The sequence below is a fragment of the Dipodomys merriami genome, unplaced genomic scaffold (genome assembly GCF_024711535.1).
Source record: "Dipodomys merriami isolate MVZ:Mamm:240054 unplaced genomic scaffold, mDipMer1.0.p SCAF_12, whole genome shotgun sequence".
Classification (NCBI taxonomy): Eukaryota; Metazoa; Chordata; class Mammalia; order Rodentia; family Heteromyidae; genus Dipodomys; species Dipodomys merriami.
Genome location: NW_027202493.1, coordinates 21847026 through 21874112, shown reverse-complemented (window position 1 = coordinate 21874112; position 27087 = coordinate 21847026). Strand labels below are relative to the sequence as shown.

At 37.0% G+C, this 27087-nt stretch overlaps 1 protein-coding gene across 24 annotated transcripts in view; it reads right to left on the bottom strand.

Moving 5' to 3' along the window:
* The window catches only part of Sorbs2 (sorbin and SH3 domain containing 2), a 204465-nt gene that overhangs the window by 144623 nt on the left and 32755 nt on the right, over positions 1-27087 (bottom strand). The window lies entirely within an intron of this gene.

The window sequence follows — 27087 nt, the reverse complement described above, 5'->3', positions numbered from 1 at the left end:
GTGGTTTTAAAACAATATTCCCTGTCGTATAAGTGATTGCATCCATGTGGAACTTGGAACCTCTGCAGGTTCATGTGGCCTTTAATTGGTTTTGAATCCAGTTTTCTGTTTCACTAAATCGGTGAGTTATTCTAGTTTGTTCTGCAACTGTTAGGAGAGGAACAAACCAGTGAGTATTTTTGACTCTGAGTCAGTAAAAGAAACCTGTAGTTTTGATTCACACAAGGCAGAATTAACAAGTGTTGATCTTTCAGATCACCAGATTTCTCTAGCTCAGGTCAGACAATAAAGTTATATAATTTTGTAAGCTATACATACAAGTGACTGTACTAATAAGCCCAATTATGTTAACTAATATTTCGATTATCAGAATCCCAGAAATGAGAACATTTTTATTTTATTTTTTACACGTTCAATAATGCTTGGCAGACTGAAAATATAGACCATTCAGAATGAAGTTGTATGACACTAACAACCTCATGGCCATAATACACTGAAAATCAAGCTACTAAAAGTCTTACCTAACATTAATGATTTTCTTAGAAATATGATGTAAGATTTCCTTCCTAACTTTGCTGATGGAATTCTTACTATTAGTAAACCTTCTTTTGGAACAGGGGTTCAGATGAGACAGACTTGCCAAATTCTTTGATCTGGCTCTTTGGTTTGACATGCAGGTATAAGGAGATGGTAAACCAAGGAAAGGACACTATGCTTTAGATCAAGAATGGAGAGTAGCAATGGCTTGTATTGAGATACACAGACATATGGAGCGGGGGTGGGGTGATTTACTTTCCCATTCACTGTGGGAAATTTTTGAAGTGATAATGAACATGGAGGAGGAAAATGTTACCACAGAAATGGCCCAGTGGGTGGTATCAATGAGTTTAGAAGCGATAGTGTCCATCCAAAATGTTCTGAAGAGAACCAACGAGAACAGAAGTCAGATCAGCAAGATCCCTGAAATAAGGAGTGATGTAGTAGAGCCTTTGATTTGCACTCCTTGTAGGAAGGTATGTTGAAAAATATTTGATTCATGGTACCTTTGTACTACATAGCAGCATTCTGATTTAAGAATGTCAGTATATTTCAATTTGCTTGAATAGTTTATAGTCACAGCTTGTAGCACCCTTAGATTAATACTTGCGGATTATATACAGTTAGATACTATTATATATAAAACATAAAAATATACCATCAGAAAAACATCGTTTCTCAATTGGTTCATTCTTTTTCTTTTTAGGTGATACAGTGTTTTTTAGGCACATATCCCTTCCCTCCCATATACACAGCAATTTGAAGACATCAGCTTAGGATGTTTACAGGATGTACATGATGAAAAACTGTTTAATTGGTCTTTGTAGTCACTATATCTTGGCCTTGACGTTTACTACAATTTAGAGCATCTCAAAAAGTTAGGGACAATCCCACTGTCAGAAATATGTCTTCTTGGTCTACTTTTGGTCATTCTATATAGCAACAAAACCCTAGCTATGCCTTTCTACATTGTGAAATAATGGAAAAAGAAATCAGAAGTCACAGAAAGAATAACACAATGACAGGCTTTCACCTGGGCTGCTTTTCAGGATGATTTATCTAAGTGGCTTGAAATGTTTACAGACAGAAGCTGATTCCGTAAGGATATAATACAAACACATTGTCTTGTGTCTGAAAGTATTCCAACATCACTATCAGTCAGGGCTTTTTCCAAAAGTGTGATAGATTGTAGGTTTCTCTATCATCTCTTATCTGATTAGAATTACCTAAGTGGGAATGGAGTCTGTGATTACAGGCTGAGACAAGCACGGACAAGCTAACGCATGCATCCTGGGATAGATTCCTCATTAGGAATACCCAGTACGAGATTCAGGCACTCTATGACAACAGATAAACTAGATTGTTTCTTAAATTAGCTGCAGTTAATAAGTTATGTTTTCTCCAAATTCATATGTTGAAGCCCTGCCCCTACCCCACTCTAGTATTTGGAGATAGGCCTTCTAAAAGAGAAATTAGTGAAAAGTAACTCATCGTGGTTGACTTTGATCTAACATAGTTAGTATTCAAAAAAGAAAAGGACAAGCAAAAGGGACACCAGAGATGTATGTACAGGAAAAGAATCATGACCTGGTGAGGATCAGGGAGTGAGAAAGTGTCCATTGGCATGATGAATAACAAGCTATGTTTGTGTGGTGAGCTGGGAGAGCTCGCTGGCAATTCAGTCCTGCGCTTCTAATCTCCAGATATTTGAGAAATAAACTTTTGTTATCTAAGTCACCAATCTGAGGCATGTCCTCATAGCATTACTAGCAGACTAATACAAGCCTATGGGCTTGAAACTTTGAGTACAGGATGCAATTTTATTGTAGGGGAGATAATGTCAATTTAGATGCAGATGTTTGCCAGCATTCAGTACTGTGATTGGAAAGGACTAGAAGGCAACAATTCCTAGACAGTGTGCTCAGAGTACTCGACTTCTTTCAGTAAAACCACCTAGAAAAGAGGGCCTTGTGGTTCTCTGTCAGAAGCAACTGGATTCCAATATGGCACCATTGCCAATATCCTGATGGTGCCCACCATAGCCTAAGACAAATGAGCTAATTCTCCACAAGTGGTCAGGCCAATAGCATCTCCTTACTACACCCCTCGGCACGCATTCCTTTACACCTGGAGTAGGGTACACTGATTTTTTCTCTTCTGAATTGTTAAGCATCCTCCTGTTTCTCCTTGGCTCAGTTTACAAAGCTTGCTTTTATTTGAAGTATACTTTGTGAGTTTTGGGGTGACCCACTTCACATAGAGAAGCTTGCTCTCAGTAGAACTAGGAAATCAGTATTTAATTGTAATATCTGGTTATTCCATCTTGGTCTTATTGGTTGGTTATGGGACTTTTAATGAAAGGAAGCCTCATGTATTCACCAAGAAAACGCCTTAATTATGCAGACTTTGGTTTATGCAACACATTCTTGAAAATATTTTCAATTTATTTTCCATCAATCTTACCATTTCATATTTATATTTGCTTCAGGAATTTGGAATAAAGTGAGCTGGCAGTGTGGTTTTAAAATCCTTTAAAGGATCGCACACATCTTCCTTACATGAAAGCAACTACAACATCCATAACTAAACTAAGTTATCCAGGAAAGGCTGAGGGACAATTTTATGGTGGTACCTGACATTAATGGTTAGAGAAGGTTTATTGTGTTTTGTATGTAGGGTTTTGATATTAGTAGCATTTTAAGCGTGAAGTTGTTTAGTTCAGTGAAATAATTCTTGCATACAATTAGATTTTGCTAGTGAACGTATCCATCAGCTTTTGTAATCTAAGTAATGTTCTGGAAAATAGTAAGTAACTCTGACTTTTTATTACATCTGGTTTACTTTCTACTTTTGATGGCTATGAGTGTCCCTGGGAAATATCTGAAGTCAAATGTGTTGAGAAACTTCTGTGCTCTCCTGCAAGAAGAAATATCATCCTGACTGAAGAGAGTAATTCATCCCACCAACAACATTCTCCAAAGAGAAGCTGAGAAGGAATAAAGGAGAATCAAGCTATGATGGTAAACTGTTCTCAAATACTAAAAGGAAACCTAAAAAAGTATTCAAAAGTATGATTCTGTTTGCTATAGGTATCACTTTTTTGTAGTTGTTGAAATGTACCTTTACGGAACTTGGAGTAAGATCTTACCATAAAAGTATTTTCTTGAATAATCTTATCAGATGAGCTGGAAAGCTCAAATGCTATGTACATATGCTCATGTAAGATGATGCTAAGTGAAATGAAACCCAATATATGGTCACAAGAGCTCTGTCTTTGATGTTGTTTTAAATGTACTATGTGTTTTTTTTGTTTTGTTTGTATGTTCTTCCTCCTATGGCATATCCCCTGATGTCACCGTGCTTGATTTTGGTACCCTGCATCTTGTATATACATTTGTCTAGTCTGGGGAGGGGAAGCAGAAGGACAAAATGCTGAAACAAGGACCCAGGATGACCCATTGCAGCAAAGACACACACAGGACAGTATATTGGAAACGAATTTTACAACTTTAATGGGGGTCGGGTGGGGTAGGGGGGTGGGGAGGAGTGTGGGAAGTGGGGGAGGGAAGGGCTAGTGGGACAACAACAAGGGAAGGGGTAACAATGATCAACAAGTAATGTAGTCATTGCTTTACTCATGTCACTGCAACCCCTCTGTACAGCATCTTTCCAATACAATAAAAATTTTAAAAAGTTTCCTTGAAAAAAGCCAGGAAGTTCTGCCACTCCCCACCCAACAGAGAACATCCTTATGTAACCATTGGCTAACCACTGTCTAACCCCTGAGGTGGCGCCATGAGGGGATGCTACTCAGCCTCCCTGAATATAGAAGAACAGTCAGTAGACAAAACTGGGATCTTGGAACACCACAGCTCCACAGCCTAATGAAGCTCCAGCACTGTTGCTTAGAGCAACTCCAGCAATCACACTTGCTCAGAGCTACCTCTGGGAGCATCAGAGACAGTCAGGGAAGATTTAATTGGTTTGACCTTCATGCCTTCCTGATATCCCATTGAGAGTCGGCCTTTGGAGACAGGGTGAGAAAGTCTTCATTTGGATTAAGAAACAAGAGAGAGATGAAACAAAAAAATAAAATAAAATAAACCCCTTTCATCTGAATTCTTGATGGTATTGGAAACCAGTTATTCAATCACACAAGTGTCTGACTCCCATAATTTGGATTCAGAATTACAAAGACCAGTGTGATTCAATTGTGTAACCTTTGGTAACATGGACTTTTAGACCAGTAGCATTTTATGCAGGGAAGAAACTGGAAAGATTAGTTAGTCCATTAATGTATGAGGAAGTAAGTTTGCTGGTGTTGGACAGGTAAAAGCAGGATGTGCCAGAGTAAACTAGTTCAGCAGGACTTACTAGAGCTGAAAGAAGAGTTTTAGTTGTCCATTTAGACAGAAACAAATTGTGTAAAGAAATGAGACCAAAGCCATGTAAGCAAAGGTGGGAAAAAACCCACATGTATATCCTTTAAGAAACTTATAAACAAAACTTTAGAAATTGTTCATTGGGAATTCCTGTTTGCCTGCTGGCCTACTTTGGTGTATGGCTTTATTTTGTGTCACAAACACTGGTTGAACTGGTTGCTAAGTAGATTATCTGTGGAGATACTTAACTGTTTAAAGGAGACCACTTGTAGGTATACATTTAAATATACTCTCAGATGGTATTGATTTGTTGATGACAGATCTAATGTGATGCTATCCACTGAGCTGACTTATAAATTAAGTCAGAATCACTGTTCTCATTCACTGGATATGTGACTTGGAGCAAGATTTTTTTAACTCTCCTCAGGCTTTTCCTAGATGTGTGATGGGAACAACTGTGGTAGATCATTTCTAAGTATCAACTTCGTACTTATGAACATGGTATAAAACCCTGCCTTAAGTTCATCACTTTTGAACAGGAGCTTTAAATTTGTTCATAACCCAATGATGGTAGTAGTGTCTTTCTCATTGTGAAGTATGAATTTAGAGCACATCTATGTTCTACAGCCACACTGCTCAAACTGTATGTTTGAAAAGACTCTCATGAATTCGATATGATCCTATCACCTACAACACCCTAACAGCTATGATGACTGGTATGTACTGTTCACATATCCAAGTCATATTACACACCAGGAAATCCAAAGTAGACCAATTTTTGCTGTGGAGTATCCAACATTGGCTGTTGATGGACATTTGCACAGCTAATTTGTACCATACTGAAAATATATTAACTATCCGAAATAGCAAGTAGACCTGCCCCTTCTAACCACATCTATTAATAAGTTGCTCATTTGAAAATGAAATGCTTCCTCTTAGTACAGCGAATCTTACTTAATAGTGACAGGAAATTTGCATAAGAAAATGGGGCTCTTTTTGTTGTTGTTCTTTCATTTCTATTTTAAATCTTGGGGGTTACCTCCTCCATGCTGAAGGACACTAAATTCTATTCTCTCTCTTTCCCTCCTTAACTCAAAGGACTTATACACATAGTTTTTGTCTCAAAAAGTTTATAGCTTTATTTAGGGAGACAAAAAATACCGCACACTCCCTGAGAAGCTCATGATAGAGGACTTAAACAAGAGCATAAATGGTTACATAACAAAGGAACATTCAAGAATATGTTCAAGAATATGAACTCATTGAAAATGACATGGGTGGCTAAGTCAGTTTGGCGAGAACTGACACTAAGCATGAAGTGAAGAGAAAAATCGATGGCAACCTGATATGAGACTGGCCTGTTAAAAATCGCAACAAACAGAAGTTTGGTGATCATTGATATTTTACAAAATTAGGGGACAGTGGGCATGACCAAGTACCCTAGGGCAAAGCTGATTTCTCTCTTGACTTGATGAGGGCTGATTAAGGAGTGGTATATTGTTAAAAGAAGATGTCCAGATGCTTCAAGAGATGGCTCCAGCACTTTGGACAAGTAGAAGAATGTAGATCACAGCAGAGACAATTGTGTGTACATGTGTACATGCATGTAAAAGGACAGTGGTGTCAGAGAGGAGAGAAAACCCAGCAAAGAGAGTAAGGAAAGACACCAAGTACTGCCAGAGAAGGGTTTTGACTTGTTCTAGCATCTACAATAAAGCAAAATTGCCTTCATATGTGAAAGTTAGGAATATTGTATTATCTAAGACAATGGTGTTTAGCCATGATGATTTTGTTCCCCACAGCACATGGGACAGTCTGGAGATTGCAACTGTCATTAGCTGGGCTGTGAGGAAATGTTAGCTGACATCTCAGGGTGAAAAAAAAGGGATGCTACTAAATATCTAGTAGTGTTGGTTTCCAGTGGCTCATGTGTGTAACCCCAAAGACTCAGGAAGCTGAGATCTAAGGATCAGATCACATTTGGAAGCCAGTTCCAGCAGGAAAGTACATGAGATTCTTTTCTCCAATTAACCACCAAAAAAGGCTTGAAGTGGAACTGTGGCTCAAGTATTAGAGCACTATCCTTGAGAAAAAGAAAAATCAAAGACTCAGGGACAGTGCCCAGGCCCTGAGTTCAAGCCCCAGGACTAGCACAAAAAAAGAAATGTCAAGGGGAGAAGGAAGTGGGTAGGTGAATGAAGACAGGAAGGTGGCAGGGAGTGTATAGGGGATGTAGTCATAAAATTCAATGCATAGCCTACAAAATTAAGAAAATTGAGGGAAAGGCGAGGGTTGGACGAAATGTGGAGAGAAGGATGGAAGGTGTGACATTGATCAAGATACATCGTATTCATAAACTGCTCTGTTGAAGGGCAATTCCTTTGTGTAACTACTTACAGATAATACAATGTATTAAAAATAGCTGGTCAAATATTAATGGTGCCTAAAGTAAGAAACCTAATTCAAAAGATCCCACTGAAAATAGAACAATATCTGAAAAATAAATGATATTACTTATTTGCAAAATAGTATCATCCAATTGACATATATAACACTGTGTATTTATTAAAATTGAACCTCAGCAACAGTTATTATATTTCTAGTTTTCTAAAATCTTTCCATGTAGCATAAAAGGGAGGTGGGAGGGAAGGGATGGTAGGGGAAAAAACAAAGGAGAGGTAAAAATGCTGGATAGGAAATGTACTCATTACCTTACTCATGTAACTGTAACTCCTCTATACAGTATCTTTACAATAAAAATACATATTAAAAAAAGAAATGTACTCATTATCTTGCCCATGTAATTGTAACTCCTCTGTATGGTATTTTCACAATAAAAAAAGATATTTCAAAAAATAGATTGAGCTCTGTCAACTTCCACCCAAATGATTCCAATGGAAAGTAATATGGTAAGCGCAGTCCTTTTCAGAAATAATGCAAGTGTAAAGAGTAGAAAATTATCTTAAAGTTTAAAAGAAATGGTAACTTAATGAACCTATACATTCCATCTTGTATTTATCTTTCCAAATTGCTAGTGAATGTCGATCCATTTAAGTGGTGACAAAATTGTATATCCTAAATAATCTTTTGTGATATTCTTCTGATAGATGTGTATCAAAAAGAAAATATTGCATGTCATGTACTCACAATAGTGTATCTCTAAATTGGCAGTAATAGGCCACATTTAGAACATTAGAGGCAGCTCCAGACAGATCTGTGGAGCAGCCACTGAGATGCAGGTCGTTTTTCAAGGGGAAGCCTATCTCAGAACCAGTTAACACAACCATGAGTGTTTCATGAATGCTTCATGTGCCAACACATTAGCCACAATTTCCATCCTAGGAAGTATACTTAGTGGATTTACTGGTGCATAATAAATATTTGATCCTAATTAGACTTAATGAATTTTAATTCTGAATTGGTGATGTCTTTATAGGACACTGAGTAAATGGATTTGAAAAAAAAAAGACTGGTGCAGAGTGGGTTTAGAATTGTAATTATTTTAATACCACTGCTATCATTTTCCATTTTCTATTAATTTTCAGAAAGCAATGCTAATGAAGAACCAACTAGAAGTCTTTTATAAAAGATAGATGTAGTTAAGAAAGCATCAGGAAAAAAAAAAAAGAAAGCATCAGGAGAATTTTAAATTACATTAAGATCCAGTGTAATATACTTCATATAAATAAAAAAATTCCTTGGTTTAATTAATTTTATTTCCTTGAGAAGGTCAAGTTATAGACGCTTTTTAAAAATATAGTTTGGCAGCCAGGCGCTGGTGGCTCACGTCTGTAATCCTAGCTACTCAGGAGGCTGAATTCTGAGGATCACAGTTCAAAGCCAGCCTGGGCAGGAAAGTCCGTGAGACCCTTATCTCCAATAAACCACTCAGAAAACCAGAAGTGGTGCTGTAGCTCAAGTGTTAGAGCAATAGTCTTGAGATGAAGTGCTGAGGGACAGCACCCAGGCCCAGAGTTCAAGTCCCATGACCAACATAAAAAAACTCTATATCTATCTATATATAGTTTGGCAAATATATAGTTATATATATATTACATAACATATATATTATATCTATATAGTTTGGGTTACACATTTGTAATTTGACTAGGTTAATGTCTATTTTGCTTTTTATTTCTTTTTGGTGGTTTTGGGTTTTGAAACTCATGGCCTTATGTTCACTCAGCTGGTGCGCTGCCAGTTGAGCTAAACTTCCAGCTCTGCTTTCCCACTGGTTAGTTTGAAGATGGGAAGTTACTTTTTTGACAGGGCTGGTCTTGAATCATGATCCTCCAGGTCTCAGCCTCTTGAGTAGCTATGTTTATAGGTACTAACCACCACCAACATCAGGATTTCAAATCTGTTTTTAAAGATTAGTTGTAATATATATACATATATATGTATTCCTCTAAGATGAAGTAAAAAGGATAATAATTTTTGGAATAATTTTTTTAATGCCTGTTCTTTTAGTTTTTTTTTTATTTGCTTGTTTTGTGTGTCATTCCTGGTGCTTAAACTCAGGGCCTTAGCATTGTCCCTTATCTTTTCTTTTGCTCAAGGCTAGCATACTACCACTTGAGACACAGATTCATTTCTGGCTTTTTTTTTTCTGGTTAACTGGCGGTGTCTCATGGACTTTCCTGCCCTGAGGGGCTTCAAACTATGATTCTCTGATCTCAGTCTCCTGAGTAGCTAGGATTACTGCCACCAACCACTGGTACCCGGCCTTTCTTTAGTTTTAATACGATAATTTGTTCTGGGGTGGAAATATTTCAGCTGCATTTTTCAAAGACAAACTATGTATGTTAGTTGAATGTTTTTCAAATGGAATAGCAAAGTTAAATTCTCTGATCTTATTTTCTGTTCCTTTAAGGTTACAGTATTATTGGATAGGTGTTTTTTAACCTTGTTTACATATGTTTAAAGTTTTACCTATGAGAAAATACAATTTCATATATAGTCACAAAAGCTATTAAGGCATATTTACATATTATAGAGTTATGTAATTCTACAGGTTCATCAACCATGAAAGGTTAGTTGTCTTCTGTCACCCATACTTCCTAAGTCTTAGTTGGCTTAACACTAGAAATTAAACATCCAGTGCACATCAGTGGGACACAGGGATGTTTCTGTGTGTAGCAGTCATTTAGGAATAAGGCTGCTTTCATCTGTTATTACTCAGGGTCTCAAGGGGTTTCTACATTACATGAACTCATCTGGCCGATAAAAGAAAGAGGAAATCTGGAGGCAAGGCTCAGACTTTAAGAGGCAGATCCTGAAGCAGAAATACAACATTTGTGCTGATCAGAAATCAGTCAAAAGACTCCTTCTAACTGCTGGGTATGCAATCACCTGTGTGTCCTGGAACGGAGGAAAAACGTTTACTTAAATACATAGCATCATTTCTGACAATTACATTGGAAGGGAAAGGTGCCATTCTATGCTTGGTAGGTATCAACCATCACTTCTCTTCCTTGACAGAATAATGATTTGAAGTATAGTTTTGAACTTAAGGCCTGTGTCAAGATGATCCAAGTGTACCTGCATTAGCTGGCCCCACACTGAGTCAAAAGTCATACCTCTCAGGTGACCTCCCTGCCCGCTAGGATGATATGGTCATCTTTGGACTTGTGATTGCCTGTTTTGCTTCTTATGACAGTATGAGGAAATATTTGACTAGTGTCACTTGTTTCTTCACGGGGAAGAATCACTGTTTTTGGGAATGTGACTAGAGATTCTACTACCTTTATCCTACATCAGGATCATACTCCTTTAAAGGAAAAGCCACAAGAAAAAAGGTCCCTGAGATGTACACGAATGGGCAGAGTTTGCCACAGAAGTTAGTCATGAATACATAACTTGACATTTGGTATAAACAGCAGATTCTGAAGAATGCCAGCCACATTTCTTCCAGGCAGGCATTAGCAGGAGATGACACCATGCAAAGTGTCATAAAGCTTGGAACTAGCAAAAAGCTTGAAAACCAATGTGTGACCATCAAAGCAGGGGCTGGATTACAAAGGGATGTGTCACACAGACTAAAAGTCTCTTTGAGGCTTTCTTATCCTTCTGCATTAAAACTAGGTGGTTCTCATACTCATTCTTTCAAGACATTTCCTTTTAACTTCCTGTAAGAAAGGAAGCATCTCAAAATTTCTCATATCTCTCGTCTCATGTTTCTTCCTCTTATTTGCCTTGTCCGCATACCTAGTCATGTTGATATGCCATACGGATCATATACCTAGCCATGTTAGCTAAAATTTCACTCGGAGCATCATAAAACAAAATCAAGTATATACCAGCTAAGATGCAAAAATAAAAATAAAATGTAACAAAACAAAATTTAAAATTCCCAGCTTTTTACAAATGTTGTTTTAAAGGAACTATCAAATAGTTCTAAACGAAGGCATCCAAGAATTTTAATAGTGTATGGACTATTTGGATCATTGGCTGCCAAACTAGATATTAAATCAGCACAACTCTTCATTTGTATCTTCTTAAAGAGAGCATGTACTAAGAATATCTAGTCCTACATGTTCTACATGCTCCGCTCTATCCAGTTCATAAATATCACTTTGTTTATTCCAATACAGCCCATTACTCACAATGGAATTTATAGCTTTGTAAAATTTAAAGATTATTATAAATCAAATAAAAAAATTTCCCCCTTAGTAGAGCTGTAATTTTACTGTTTGTAGCTAATGGAGTTTTAATTGTGTATACCTTTTAAGATCACAGGCTTGATAACTGGAATATTTTTGTGACATTTTACTGTTGTGTTCTTGGATCTTGGTCTGAGGTAGAATACTGTCCATCAGTCCACAGACTTAATAAAGTGTGCGTGTAAGTCATCCCCAAACACGTGTACTGCCTCTTGTTGAGTATAGCTGGGTATCTGTGTTTGCCCCACATATTTGGTATATGAGCACCTACTTCATGTAGGTAAAGCCTTTGTTCCACTTTGGGGATGGCTAGACTGCAGGATACATAAGCAGCACTGTGTTTCAAAGGGCCTGGTTTATGAAAAAAAGCCTTCAAGATATTGCAAAGTTATTTCTCTTCTTTGGACCCCAATGACGTCTACCATGGCATAACACAGAGCTATGATGAAAGATCCCTTCAGCACATAGGGCTTCTATAAGTACTGTCGGGTTGATTACGTTGTCCCTTTAGCCTCAGAAATGAGACAGAATATTCACAGATGGAAAGAAGTCAGAGCAGGGCATGATACCTATATGCTTCTTTTCAAATTTGTATTTTCTAAGTGTGGTGGCTCAGTGGTAGAGTGTTTGCCTTGCATGCATGAGGCCCTGGGTTCAATTCCCCAGCACCACATAAGCAAAAAGGAAAATGCCGGAAGTGGCTCTGTGGCTCAAGTGGTAGAGCGCTAGCCTTGAGTTGAAGAGCTGAGGGACAGCGCCCAGGCCCAGAGTTCAGGCCCCATGACCGGACCCCCCCTCCCCCCGCCAAAACAAACAAACAAACAAAAAACCCATACAATTAGACCTCCTATTAGTCTTGCTTTTGTTGTTTGTGATTTTATTTATTTTGCTTTGGGGGCAGAATCTCAATGTGCTGGGATTATTGGCATGTGCAGTCACACTTGTCCAACTCTTAGTTTGTACTATTCATTCTTTTATCTTAGTTTGTACTATTTATTCTAACTTTTAGAGATTTTTTTAAAAAAATGATTTCCTTTCTTTTTTTAGTTTATGATGAGTCAAGAAACCTTAGAAATCAATGCTTTAAAAAAAAGTTGGAGTTGCTCAATGATGTGTCCCGAGTCCTTGGAACAGTTCTTTGCTCTAGAAGCTTCTCAAATTGAGTGCATATGAGGGAATGGCTGAGCTATCTCAAGAGTGACGAGGACATCAGTCTTTCTAAGTTTAGACTGGAAACTCATCCAGTAGTACGTCAAAAGGCTTCAAGGAAGATAACTGCTTTTTGCTGAGAGATAGAAACTATTTCTGTATAATATACAGAAGGCAGCTTTCCGGCAGCAACCTCTAAGATGGGCTGTGCTTTCCTTCAATAATACTCGTAACACCATGTACCATCAAGTTCTGTTCCTTTCTGGTTATAGGTGATGGTCAGTGCAGATTAAATTGTGCATGTGGGAGGAAGGCATCATTTCCCAAGGACGGAGCTACATGATGACGTGATACGACATACTTAGCTACCACTCACACATTCTCACGACCAAGAGTGAAATTCTGAGACATGAGCTTCCTATGAATTCAAAAGGCTTTCCTCACAATTTAAAGAGATATGGAACAATGGGCTAATTTGGTAAGATTCAGCCGTGTTTCAGAATTTATCGCTAGTCATAACTAGTGAACAACTGATGGTGATGTTCTAGAGAAAAATCAGTAGCATAATCCTGTGAGATGCCATGGTGATAATTCTCCATGTTGGTTTCATGGTCTTATTTTACTCTGATCTTAGTGTTTTCAATGTTCATCACATTTCGAGGAGCCCTATATTTACTCTCAATATTCGAAGTGAATGTTAGCAGACAATGAAGGTTAGAGTTTCAACTTCTTTAAAATAGTCTAACCATAGCACTTTGCTATTCCTTTGTGGCCCATTTCTGTTGCCCATTTCAGTCTGGCTCAGGAAATGTTACAGACTCAAGGATAGCTTACAACATTCCATGCCATGAAGGCTTCTCATTTATTGAACATATACTTATTTCCCATCCTGGCTCCATTTCTCACCTTAAGTTCCAGTCTTGTATCAGAAATAACCTTTATGTTGTATATCGTGCTTAGTGTCCACTAAACTGGAAGTGATTTGTCTTTTTAAATTTCTGTGTGATTCGGCCAAGCAGGAAGATGGGATGCTCCGAAAATTAATCACATACCCTGTCCCAGGCCTCTATATCTGTATAATGCATCTCTGCAGTCTCTGTGACTTCAGCAGCATTCCTTGCTAAAGAAGAATACTGAGCTCTGATAAAGAAAATCCATAAGGGAGCTCTGTTCCCTTCCACAAATGCAAGTTCACAAACAGATCCAGAAAAACAAAAATTGTGTAAAGCAATATGAAAAAACTTCTTTTTATCTGCATGCAGATATTTTTATTTGAAAACATTGACATCGTTAAAATAAATCAGCCCTGTTGCCAACTTCAAGAAGCAAATGACAGAGTAGGGTACAGAAGGAACAATGATCAATCCTATATAATATATATATATATACATATATATATATAATTTGTCCTCACACTTGGAAAAGAGAATGTATTATATTTTAAATGAGTGTGTTTCAGTTGCATAATGAAAGTTAATTGGTATAATCCTGAACACATGAAGTTTAGTTCAAACACATGCACATATAGATTTGTTTCGGCCTCTGGAGAAAATATATCATTTATATTATAACTACATATTTCCTTTGAATGAGGTTCACAGTGAAGAAGCAAACTTTAAACATTTTCTTTCACTTCTAACTCCTTACATGACCCAAAGCAAACACCTGAACATATGTTCAAACACTCCAATTCATAGTTGCAATCAGTAATGTCTTTATTCATTGAGAAATCTTGTTTGAATATCCTTCTGTTAGACATTTTTGGAAGAATGTTTATCTTGTACTGGAAGCTCAGAAAAGTTTTTTTTTTCCCTCAAAGTTGTATTCGTCTTTTATAGACTGTTTCAGAAATAATACTCCTGTATTATTTAAACAGGAACAAAACCAACAATATTATCACAACCCATAAATAATTTTATATACACTAGTACAGGTAGCTATCATTCTTGAGATTGTCTTCCCAAAGGACAAAGGTCATCATTTAAATTTACCTATGTTTAGAGAGCAGCTGTCTGAAAGGTCAGACTGCTGTCTTTTTGTGATGGTTCTGTAGCAATTGTCTCCATTTTTCTTTAGTTTTCACCTTCAGTTAGGGACGCAAAGGACTCTTAGTCTAGCACGCCGCCATGCTCCATCGATTCTTAAACTACCTAGTTGATCTTCTTAATCATTTCTTTAAGCTCAAGTCTAGAAGTCTTTTTGTCCTGTATGGCTGGTCTTAATAAATTCTGCTCTCCTCATCTCTGCAGCTTCCTTACATAGCACTTATTATGATGTTAGGTACGTACATAATTGGGTAATTCCCCTTTTGTTGGTACCAGTCCCAGGGTTTGAGATCAGGGCCAAGCACTGTCCTTGAGCTTTTGTGCTCCAGGACAGCATGTTACCACTTGAGCCACAGCTCCACTTCTGAATTTTGGGTAGAGATAAGAATCTCATAGACCTTCCTGCCTGGGTTGGCTTTGAACCATGATCATCAGATCTCTGTCTCCTTAGTAGCTAGGATTACAGGCATGAAGCACCAGTGCTGGGTGGGTAATTGCCTGTGTCTCTTCTGCATTTATGTTCCATGATGAAGCCAAAGACTATGTCCCTAACATTCATCACAGAGGCCAATACAGAGTACCCAGTAGATTCTCCCCAGTGATCACAGATAAAATGCTGGAATAAACGGTAGAAGAGCTAGGAGTTTAATTATTTAGAATTCAATGAATGCAATTCAATGAATGATTACTCTAAGATGTCCCAAGGCATGACTTCATCCCATGTTTCTTTCTTTTTAAGAGATAAGAGTTTTGCTATGTAGTACAGGCTTGCCTGAAACTCATGTTGCTCCTTCCTCAGCCTCCCAAGTGCTAGGATTATTAGGCTGACATCACCAGACCTGGCTCATTATTATTATTATTATTATTATTATTATTATTATTATTATTATTATTATTATTATTTTCTGAACATCATAACTTGGTATTTTTAACACTTTTGTTTATTTATTTAAAATGAATGATCTTGTGTAAGAATCATCAAAGACTCTAGAAGTTTAGTCATAAAATAAAATGGTGTTTTCAATTACCACAAGCTAAATTCCTTAAGCATTTTTATTTGGTTGAATGAAGTATTGTCATAATATTTTGTGATGTTTCATTTATTTCTTAATATTATATATGGAGTCTTTCCTAGTTTCTATGAATGATACAGAGATAGTGTTTTTGACCTCTGCAATTTATTGGTAGGCCAATTTTGTAACAAAAATGCTTTAAGTTAGCCTTTGCTCTTAACAAATGCGGCATAAATTCATGGGTGATAATGAAGCAAATCATTTGTGAGCATTGTTAGCATCATATCAGGATAATATGACATGAGAAATAGGGCTGACAGTGGATTTCCATTCTAAGCCTATCACAGTAAGTCACACCCTTTACTTACTAATGATTCCAAAATGTTGCCAACTCTGTTTTGTATCTTGGAACACATAGAGCTATTTACACCTAAATAGGATGTGCTGAGTTTACATCCATAGGTTGACAGAGTCTATTTTGGAAAGTTGCTATATGATAGGAGAGTTTGGTGGATGAAGAGTTAACATGGAAAGCTTGTTTATTTTGGCAAGATAATTATTGCTGCAGGAGGTAAGACAGGAAGGCAGAGAGAAAAGAGGCAAAGAGAAGTCAGAATGCTGCGGAGAAATTCTAATCAAGTGTTGCAGTAAATAGGCAAATGAAACGAATGGATAGTTGTGAAAAGAAGTACAAATGGTAAATGAACATGGGAAGAAATGTTCAGCATTTTTAGGAAATCAAACTGGCACTGGGATTCTAACATACACCTGTCAGCATGGCCGTCATCAAGCAAACAAAATATAACAAATGTTGGAGAGGATGGGACAGATGGAGGAGCCCATATATCTGTTGGCAGGAATGTAAAGTAGTGTAGCCACTATGCAAATCAGTAAGGATATTTCTCAAAAACTAAAAATAGAACTACCATATGATCCTGCTATTCCACTCCTGGGTGTATACATGTATATGTATATATATATATATATATATATATATATATATATATATATATGAATGTAAGTTTGCATACAATAGAGATACCTGTACACAAATATTATTAAAGCACTCTTTACAATGGCCAAAATACAGAACCAACCTAGGTGTCCAAGAACTAATGAATCATTAAAGAAAATGCAGTATAAGTACACTGAACCATAAATATGAGTAAAATTATGTTATTTGCCATGCTGAACAAAATCATACTACCTCAGAAATACAAGTATCACTTTTTTCTCATATGCAGAAACTACACAATAATAATAACAATAATAATAATAATAAGGCATGACTGCAACTAGGAACTGCCTTGAGGTGAGTCTGTGACAGGGGAAGGGGAAGAGGAGAGGATAATGGGGGTAACTAGGATCAAAGCAGATGGTATAATATGAAAACAGCATAATAAAATCCACTAAAAACTGATAGAAGGATGAGTTTGATGAAAACACATTATATGCTTTACAGAGATGTTCTAATAAAAAGGCGTTTGTACAATTGGTTTGTGCTAAAAAAAAAAAAAAAAAAAAAAAACTGTTGCAATAGTCCTGTATCTAATGAAGAATTAATGAGTTATCACCATTTTGGTGTGAAGATCTTGTGAATGCTTATCAAAGATACCCCATTATCAAGATTCAGCCCATGGAGGAAGAATGGATGGGTAGCTTCAAGAGGGTGAGTTTTAGAAGGGTGAGTACCCTCCATAAAGTACCCTCAAAGGTACTCACAGGAATCTCCATACTACTTTCCAAAGTGGTTGAACAAGTTTATACTCCCACCAACAATGCAGTAGGGTTCCCTTTTGGCCACATCCCCTCCAGCATCTGTTGTTATTAGAGTTGATTATAGCCATTCTAACTGGGGTGCGGTGGTATCTCAATGCTGTTTTGATCTGCATTTCTTTTATGGCTAGAGAGGTTGAGTATTTCTTCATGTGTCTATTTGCCATTCTTATTTCCTCTTCAGAAAAATAATATTAAGTGAAGTAAGCCAGGCCCAAAGAAACATAGGCCCCATTGTTTCCTTTATTTGCAATTACTAGTATATGTCTGAGACAAGCAGAAAAGCTCAGATAAGATGATGTTAAGCGAAATGAACCCAAAGATAAGGACACAAGTGGGTTTATCTTCCTTTCTATCATTTCTAACGTATTTATAAAGTACCATGCGATTTTTTTTGTCACTTTATATGTCCTTCCCCCATGGTATAACCCCTGTTTTCACTGTATTTGATGTTGGTATAATTTGGGAATTGGAAGGGAAAAAAATTCTTTAAACAGATACAGATTGACCCATTGCAACAATAAGATGTACAAGACACTATGTTGAGAAACGAACTTTACAATTTAGATGGGGGGTGGGGAGGATGTAGTTGTAGAGATGGGAAGGGAGAGATGGTAAGGGAAAAACAAAGGAGGACAACAATGCTTGATAAGAAATGTACTCATGGGCTGGGAAGGTGGCTCAGTGGTAGAGCGCTTGCCTTGCATGCATGAGGCCCTGGGTTCGATTCCTCAGCACCACATAAACAAAAAGAAAAAAGCCGGAAGTGGCGCTGTGGCCAAAGTGGTAGAGCGGCTAGCCTTGAGCTGAAGAGCTGGGGGACAGCGCCCAGGCTCAGAGTTCAGGCCCCACGACCGGAACCAAAAAAAAAAAAAAAAGAAAAAAAAAAGAAATGTACTCATGACCTTGCTCATGTAACTGTAACCCCTCCTCTGTACAGTATTCTCACAATAAAAAACAATTTAAAGATTAAAAAAAAAAAAGGTACTCAAAGGGCACTCTAGTGAGCTACTTGAAGAAGTGAGTTTGGAACCCATGAGGGAGATCAGGGTCAGAGATGTAGATTTCAGAATCATGGTGAAGGAATACACAGCTGGATTCAGGAAAGGCAAGAGAGAATTAACATGGAATCCATGGGAATGAGTGCAAGGCTGGGCAAAGAAAAAGACATGGAAATGGAATTCAGAGGGTGAAATCAGAGACTCTGAAGAGGAATTGAGAGCTGCCTGTGTCATAGAACGCACAGGAGAAGAGATTTTAATGAAGGTCAAGGAGTCAACAGTGTCCAATGCCAGTAATCTAAGTCTTTTCCTACCATTCATTTGCAAATATTATTCTTGCTAATTATGTGATACTTGGCTTCCTGCTTTAACAACAATGACACGAGGAAATACAAGGTGATTCTTTGTGTGACTAGAACTGCAGGATTTCTCACAATATATTTATTGCTTATTTTTTAGAGTAGTTTTATATTCTTTCAGGTTTTTTTCCTATAAAAGAGTTAAAAATGTGTTACCCCAAAATGTGCCACTTTAGTACATTGACATTTTTAAATCAAAGGTACTCCATGAACAGCAGTTTGAAGATTTGTCTGACCTCCTTTCTGTTCATTAAAAGCAGAATTCCAAATTCTTTTCTGCCCCTGAAGGAGAGTAACCATTCTCACCACCAAGGACTAGAAGCTGAAGTAAAGGGAAATCTGTGCAAACATGACTGGTGAGATTAACCCTTACTTTTCTTGGCCTCACTCTATCGAATGGAAACCTCTCTTCTCCCACCTATCCCAGACCATCCTTTGTCTTTGACTTGTCACATTGTCACAATTTACTATTTTTACCATTTTTGGGGAGTGGGGTGGGAGGAGTTGTGTAATTCAGTATGTAAGTGTTGATTGTAACCTTGTCTTTGGTTCTTTACTTTCAAAATATGAAGGCTCCCATGCCACATACATTCTTGTGTTGAATAAGTTTTTATGCATTCATCCTATTAACCTGTCTCATGCCAATTTACTTTTATGCTCATTCCACTTTCAACTCTCAAAAAATAGCGCAGAAACAAAAAACTAGTTTTTCTTTCAAATTAATGGTTTAAAATTATAAGCTAAGTGGCAAATGGCTCTTGTCTCTAAGCTTAGCTATTCAGGAGGCTGAGATGTGGAGATGAGGCTGTGGTTCAAAGCCAGCTTAGTCAGAAAAGCCTACCAGACTCTATCTGCCAAAAGAAACAGCCAAAAAAATAAAGGAGTTAAGGTATGGCCCAAATAGTAGAATGCCAACTGTGAGCAAGCAAGCTGAAGTCCTGAGCTCAAATCCCTATACATCATTGAAATAAAAAATAAAAGATATATGTATCTATCAGTATTTCCATTTTAACATATTGGACTAAGTCTAGGGGATAAAACAAACAGAAAAAATGAAATTTTTAAAAATTAAGCGATTTCTGCCAAGTGATGATGAAAAGCAACCAAATTTTCCCTGTGCTGTTAAAGAAGTGTTGAATATAAATATTAATGAACAGCTGTGAATAACATTTTTGAATAAATTATATTGCAAGAAATGTATTAATTTATAGAGTGAAGTCCTTACATTAAAAAAGCAATCACAGCCTGCTGCTGGTGCTCTGTGTCTGGGTTGGACTTGTAGCTCAAGTGGTAGAGCACCAGCCCAGTGAGCAATCAAGCTGAGAGTGGGTGAAGTCCTGAGTGTGAAGGAGAAGGGTTTTTCATGCAGGTGTTTATTCAAACATTAAGTAGGTAAGAACAATAGGAAGAAATAATATGTCATATTCTTATCCTTTATTTTAAAATGTATGTGATTAGTTTGATTAAAACCCATTGTACATCAGTCTAATTAAAATCTCCTTCCTTTCTCCCAGAGTAACCAGTATATGAATTTATTGTGTATCAATTCATTTATTTCTCTATACTATGGCAAAGTAGATTTTAATAGATTCTCTTTTTAATATGAAAGTAATACTTTCCTATGTCTGGTTTTGAGATTTTTTTTTAATTAAGAGCTTTTCCAGTCTCCATTTACCATATGTTCTACAAAGTGCTTCATAAAACTTTGTTTAACTATAATATTTATCATTTATTTCTTTGCTTTTTTATTGGCATATATTAAAGTATATATCATAAGTGGTTTCTTTTTATCTTGAAAAGCTGTTATTCAATTAATGTTTTTACATTAGTATTGCTTGGTAGACTATAGCTTTTATTTTTATTTATTTTTTTTTAAAGCTAGACTATAAGTTTTAAATCACAAACTTCAGGTGATCCCTACAAATAGTCTTTTTTTTCCCTCTCTCTCTCTTTTTCTTTTTTCTTTTTTTTACAGTTCTGGGGCTTGAACTCAGAGACTGAGCACTGTCCCCGAGCTTCTTTTTTTGCTCAAGTCTAGCACTCTACCACTTGAGCCACAGCACCACTTCAGTCTTTTTCTCTTTTATGTGGTACTGAGGAATCGAACCCGGGGCTTCATACATGCTAGGGAAGCACTCTCATTGAGCCACATTCCCAAATACAGTCTTAAAACACAAACAATTGAAGTACTGTACAAAGATCCTTCTGAAAATATCTAATTCCATGAATATAAAATTGCTCAAGACATTAGAAGTAGTTATTTGTGTTCACTTAAAGCACAATTGGCTTTATTAGTAATTTCTTTTCTTTCAGGTTTATTTGTAAGATTGTTCTTTAGGTTAATGAGAACAGTCACATGCTAAGATTTTACTGTTCCCTGAAAATTCAGACTGATCTGCTAAATATTTTCATGCATATGCTCTTGTTTAGTCTTATAGAATCTTGATTATAAGAAGGATTTATGTGCATATGCAAAATTATAATGTGATTACAAATGATTTTTAGTTTTCAAATAAAATAATGTAAGAATAAAAATCAAACTGCACTCAGGTTTTCTAAACATAGCATAAAAGTTACCCCCTGTGCTTTTAGATGAGTTTTTATACATTATCATTATTGAGCAAGTCTAAAAAAGCATACACATAAATACCTCATGATGAATAAAGCCATTCGAAACTCAAAATTTATTTTGTAGACAGACAAGACATGATCATAAAAGTAAGTAACTCTCATAGTTTTCGTAATATATCATCTACTAATTTATATTTTCACTCAGTTTCTTTCTTTGTTTTCCATTGCAAATCATGGTCTTTTATGATCTCACTATAAGATTGAGGAACCTTTTAGCACATAATTTAGCTCCTACTCTTTGCCTTAAATGAAAATGATCATAGAAGATACAAAAGAAAATCCCAATGATTTCATCTTATGTCAGAAATCCATCTTACTTTTTTATCCAAACTCTACCATGGAGAGGTCATTTTCTGCAGGCTATACGCATCTCCCCAAAGTTAGTGTATTGCTGTTCTGTACAAGCAGGACACAGTCTGTTTCTTATACCAGAATAAGGCATTTAATGCCCTTCTTGGATTAACATGAGCCCTACCATCTTTATCTGCAACATTTCTCTGGAATCTTCCCTTACAGGTTCACTGCTTTGGCATGTGAAGGCCACACCTTCCAACATGAATGTGGTCTCTGATGCAAGCACATTAAGATAGCCATATTTGGTTTTGTAGTCTCCAATACCTAACCACAGTCTTTACCCATTTTATTAAAAAGTAGGAGCTTGGAGTGTACTTTAATGGTAGAGCACATAATCTATTGGGAAAGCCATGGGTTCAATCCCCAGCAGTACCTTACCCCCAGAAACCAAATGTTCTCATAGTACAAAAAGATAAATATAGACTTGAAACGCTTTTGTTTTTGGAAATTATATATTTGATTGTAGTTTCATGAAACTCATTCACTAAGTAACCATAAATAACTTTTTCAACATTCTTGTGTTTTTCTTTAAATTAAGAATTTGTTCAAAAATGTGTTACATAGTTTCAAGATATTTCCAAGGTCAAACAAACAAAGACAAAACTTCTGAATACCATCTGCCGTTAAATTTGAAACCAAGCAAATTTCTTAGGTTTGTGAAATTGAATAAAAGAAGTACTACTGGGCTGAATGCCTGTTAAGACTGAGATCTCCGCTAGAATTCCGTTGTACTTGGACCAGTATATTCACGCGTCAAAGAAACCAAATGCAATACTTTAAAAAACACATGCTGATTTTAAAGGTATGCATTATCCTAGTAAGACAAATTCAATCTTTTTGAAAATGTATCTTTAGAATGAGAAATGGATATTTCCATCCTATCCTTTGTGATGCTGAATTGCCTTTTTATAAGATTAACATTTTCAATTTAAACTGCATTGAGTTGTTGATTCATTACCTTTCATTCATTAAACCAGTGGTATATTCATGTCTTTCTCTGTAATCTTTACCCCTTTTTGGCTTACTTTCCTTCCAGTGGAGTTAAAACTAGAAATGTCTCATTCCAAATTAGATGAGTATCCCTGTCTTGGTTAGTGATAACATTTTCGATAGAAGGAACCAGAGCTCTTTTAGGTAACAGCTGATTTTAGAATGAGAATTAGGAATACAAAAAAAAAAGAGCCTGGAACATCTTGTAGTGGCAGGAGGAGAATCCCAAAATGATGGGAATAAAATGCCAAAGAAATCGGAGCCACAAAGTAAGTATGGGATTATAACCCAAAGTGAAATAAATATTCATAGATGACATGAATAAATGATTGCCTTTAAAACAATGGAGGAGTATAGATGAATCTCCCATATGTAAAAGTCCATAATTTATGTGGATATTCTGCTCAGAAAGTAAAGTGACTTAACTGCCAGACTTCTCTCTTGTGGGTTGTGCAGATCTGTGTCCTCAGTAGTGAAACTTGTCCAACACTAGCATGTGATCAAAGATATCAAAAATAGTCATATGCCCTGTTGATACTATGTGTCTTGGATTAGCATATGATGAGAATGGTACTTTTTCTCTCTGGTCTTCCTGTCTCTAGCCTGTAATTTCAGTTTAATCAAAGAAACACATCTGAGAAATCTCAATGGAAGATTTCAGAAAGATTTGACCCAGTCGACTCTAAAACCGTCAAAAACAAGGAAGGGAAACTGTCACAGCTAAAAGGAATCTATGGAAAGATGGTGAATAATGTAATATGATATTCTGGGCAGGATCCCAGCACAGAAGAAGGACATTAGGTTAAAACTAAGAAAGCTGGGCTCTGGTGGCTAACACCTGTAATCTTAGCTATTTGGGAGGCTGAGATATGAAGATTGACGCATGAAGCCAACCTGGGAAGAAAAACCCCCAAACTGTAATTAGCAGTAAAATGCTGGTCAGATGTGGCTCAAATGACAATTTAGTTTCATCATGAATCTGTGTTACTGAATTTATTCTGACTATATTTTTGTGGAGGTCACAAGCTCATTTTTATGAAAAGTCTTCAGATGTATTCCCAAATCTTCCAACAAAGTGCCAAGCATCTTAGTTTCTTGGGTGACTTTGCATTATGATGGGCATAGAACCTTAAATATTTTTTCAGAGACAGACTCATGCAAATTCATCTACAGCTATGCAATTCTCTCTCCCAAATGGCCTTATTTTCTTTGGAGATTATTCACTATTTCTGGCATCCTCAGGCTCGATGTCTTTAATGAGAAAAATAATACAAAAAGATTTCAGGATCCAGCCAACACAAATTTATATCATCAACAAATGAATGTTTTCAGATCCTGGGCTTGATTATTTTTGTTTCTAATGGGAGAGATTTTGCTGAACAAAGCTCCTCCCTTTCTATTCATTACTCCTTCCCAACACACACACACACACACACACACACACACACACACACACACACCTTCAGAACAAGTGTCCATTTGACTGTTAACTCACATATCAGCTCTAGATCACCAAGAGATTTTTTTTGAGGGAAACTGACTCGAACTGATTTCTTTTTTATACTCAGTACTTTACAAGTAATAGTACCAAACTTTTGAATGCTTACAATGTTCCCTAGGAGTATATCAGTTGAACAAGCGAAAAAAAATCTGGAAGTTTATTATTTTTCTACTAATATATTTGACACCACCTTTGTAGAGCCAACAAAAGGGATACTGTCAAGCAGACAGAGCTGCACAAAATGTTAACATTTGTTCCCAGGAGCTCAGAGGCATATTTAAGGGAAGAAAGACATTCCATGACTCTCCAGGGATTTCTTCCCTTCAGCTGAATTATACCAACACGTTCACACCACCGTGGTAGAGACTGCATTGGAATCGAAAATGCAGACTCCTGTTTGCCAGTTCTTAAATACCACAGCTACAAAAATTCATATTTGAATCAAAGTTCACTTTCAAATGTCGTAGGAAAAATAGAGGGAAAAATGCCTATGCATGTGAAATAAGGAAAGTCCTGTACTGTAAGGAAGCTTCTGTACTCATACAACAAAGCCTCAAAGTTGCCAGAAGTCACCTGGCTTTGGATTGGGTTTCAAACGCAGGCTCGCTGACATTCATGAAACTTTGGGCAAACATGGCCAAGTTTCGAGCAAGGCCGGCTTAGCAGAATACTTCTTTCATGTAGAACCTGTGTGAAACTTAGTGGCTTTGGCTAGGTTTCACCTTGAGTTTTGCACTCCAACCAGCCCAAATTTCAAAGTAAAATTACAGGGCAAACAGTAACAGGGTGGAGGATGAGGTACGAGATACAACAAGTACAACTAATTCAATGGCTTGAGTGGGAATGGGATGGCTGGCTCCCATCTTCCAAACAGATTTCTTCCTGGTGCCATTTAATTTTGCAACTGCATTTATACTGCCTTTTGCAAGACATTTGTAGCTGCTATTACTGGGCCAAGCCCAGTGAAGGGGTAGCATTCGAGACCTTTCCAAGATTCTGAGAAGCAAAGAAGCACTTTGTTTAAAATAACTGGGGATATAAAAAGTTGACCACTCACAGAAATGCGATAAATGAATACATTCCTTATAATGTAGATTAGAAAGAGGGAAAGTAACAATGAATTGTGCAGGTTTGGGAAAGAAAAAAATATGCTAAACATCTCAATGTTTTCCAAAGTGTGTTCATATCACATGTGCTCCTTATGGGGGATGGGGTGGGAGCCGGAAAAGAGTGTTCTCCCTGAGATTCTCCTTAGCTCCACCCCTTGAAGGCCCTGTGGCCACTTGCTTCCTCTCTAGCAAGGTGCAGATGGCTAAGAGCAGATTGTGACAGCTCTGTGAAGCCAATTTGGAGCTTCACAGTCTTCTGACAGGATGGGCTCATTGTGTTCCTCACCTTCACAGAGTATGCAGGGATGTGAGTAGTAGACTGTCCACACCTGAGTCTTGATACCCTATGCTTGGGATAGGAAGGAGAAGAGTAACCAGCACAGCTAACAACTCACTAGAACTTTCCTTAAAATAGGGGCAACTTAACCGATGTTTGATTGACAAGTAATGTACCTTTTTGTTCATTTCAGAAAACACTTTTTAAAAATATTATCTCTTCATAGAAAAATTTTCACTAATATAACAGACTGTTGGCTACTGAAGAGTTCTCTTTAATGGTTTGTTTTTCAATCTCCTTTTTCTTTAATTTTTTTTCTTCTTGCTTGTTTATTTTCTTTCTTTCTTTTCCCTTTTGCTACTCAGAAGATCACCATGAGTTTAAATGCATGTTTTCCTCTGAAATGTGGTCTGTGATACCAATAACCTTGTTTGGAAAAAGGAATCACTAAACTCCAAGGGTTTCAGTGTTCATGTTTTTAAAAGCAACAATTAGGTCCCAAGCCACATGGCATTTTGGAGGAAGTTAAACACTCAAATGGAGGTTGACAGAATCAGTTCTGGTGCAGTCATTTGCTGCCTGCTGTGTGTGTGTGTGTGTGTGTGTGTGTGTGTGTGTGTGTGTGTGTGTGTGTGTGTGTGTGTGTGTGTGTGTGTGTGTGTGTGTGTACATACAATCCCTTAGCTTTTTTGCTTGAGGTTGGAGCTCTACCACTTGAGCCACAGCTCCGTTTCTAGCTGTTTGGTGATTAATTGGAGTGAAGAGTTTCATGAACATCCTTTCCCAGGCTAGTTTCAAATAGTGATCCTCAGATCTCAACCTCTTGTTTAGCTAGGATTACAGGCACGAGCTGCTGACTGCTTTTAGACATCTACTTTGGAGAAGAGCATTTAGTTTGTTAGAATGTGTATATACTGAAAGAACGTTGCCAGAAAACCCTTTTCTTTCACTTGGGGGGGGGTCTCTTTAAAAATAAAATCTAAGACATACCAGTGAGAAAAATAAAATCCCAATAAATTATTTGAAGACAACATTATCAGGACACTACACACACACACACACACACACACACACACACACACACACACACACACATACACACACACACACACACACACACAACACACACAAAGCGTTTTACTAAACTTAGTAAATACTCACAAAGTAAATGTTATGTTTGAAGTTAAAGTCCACAAGATCAAAGTTCTTTGTGAAATGTCTAGTGCAAGTATATAAGGAGGAGAGGGGAGGCCCAGAAAACTATCTGAAACAATTTTTGGTAGTCCTGTGAAGTATTCCAA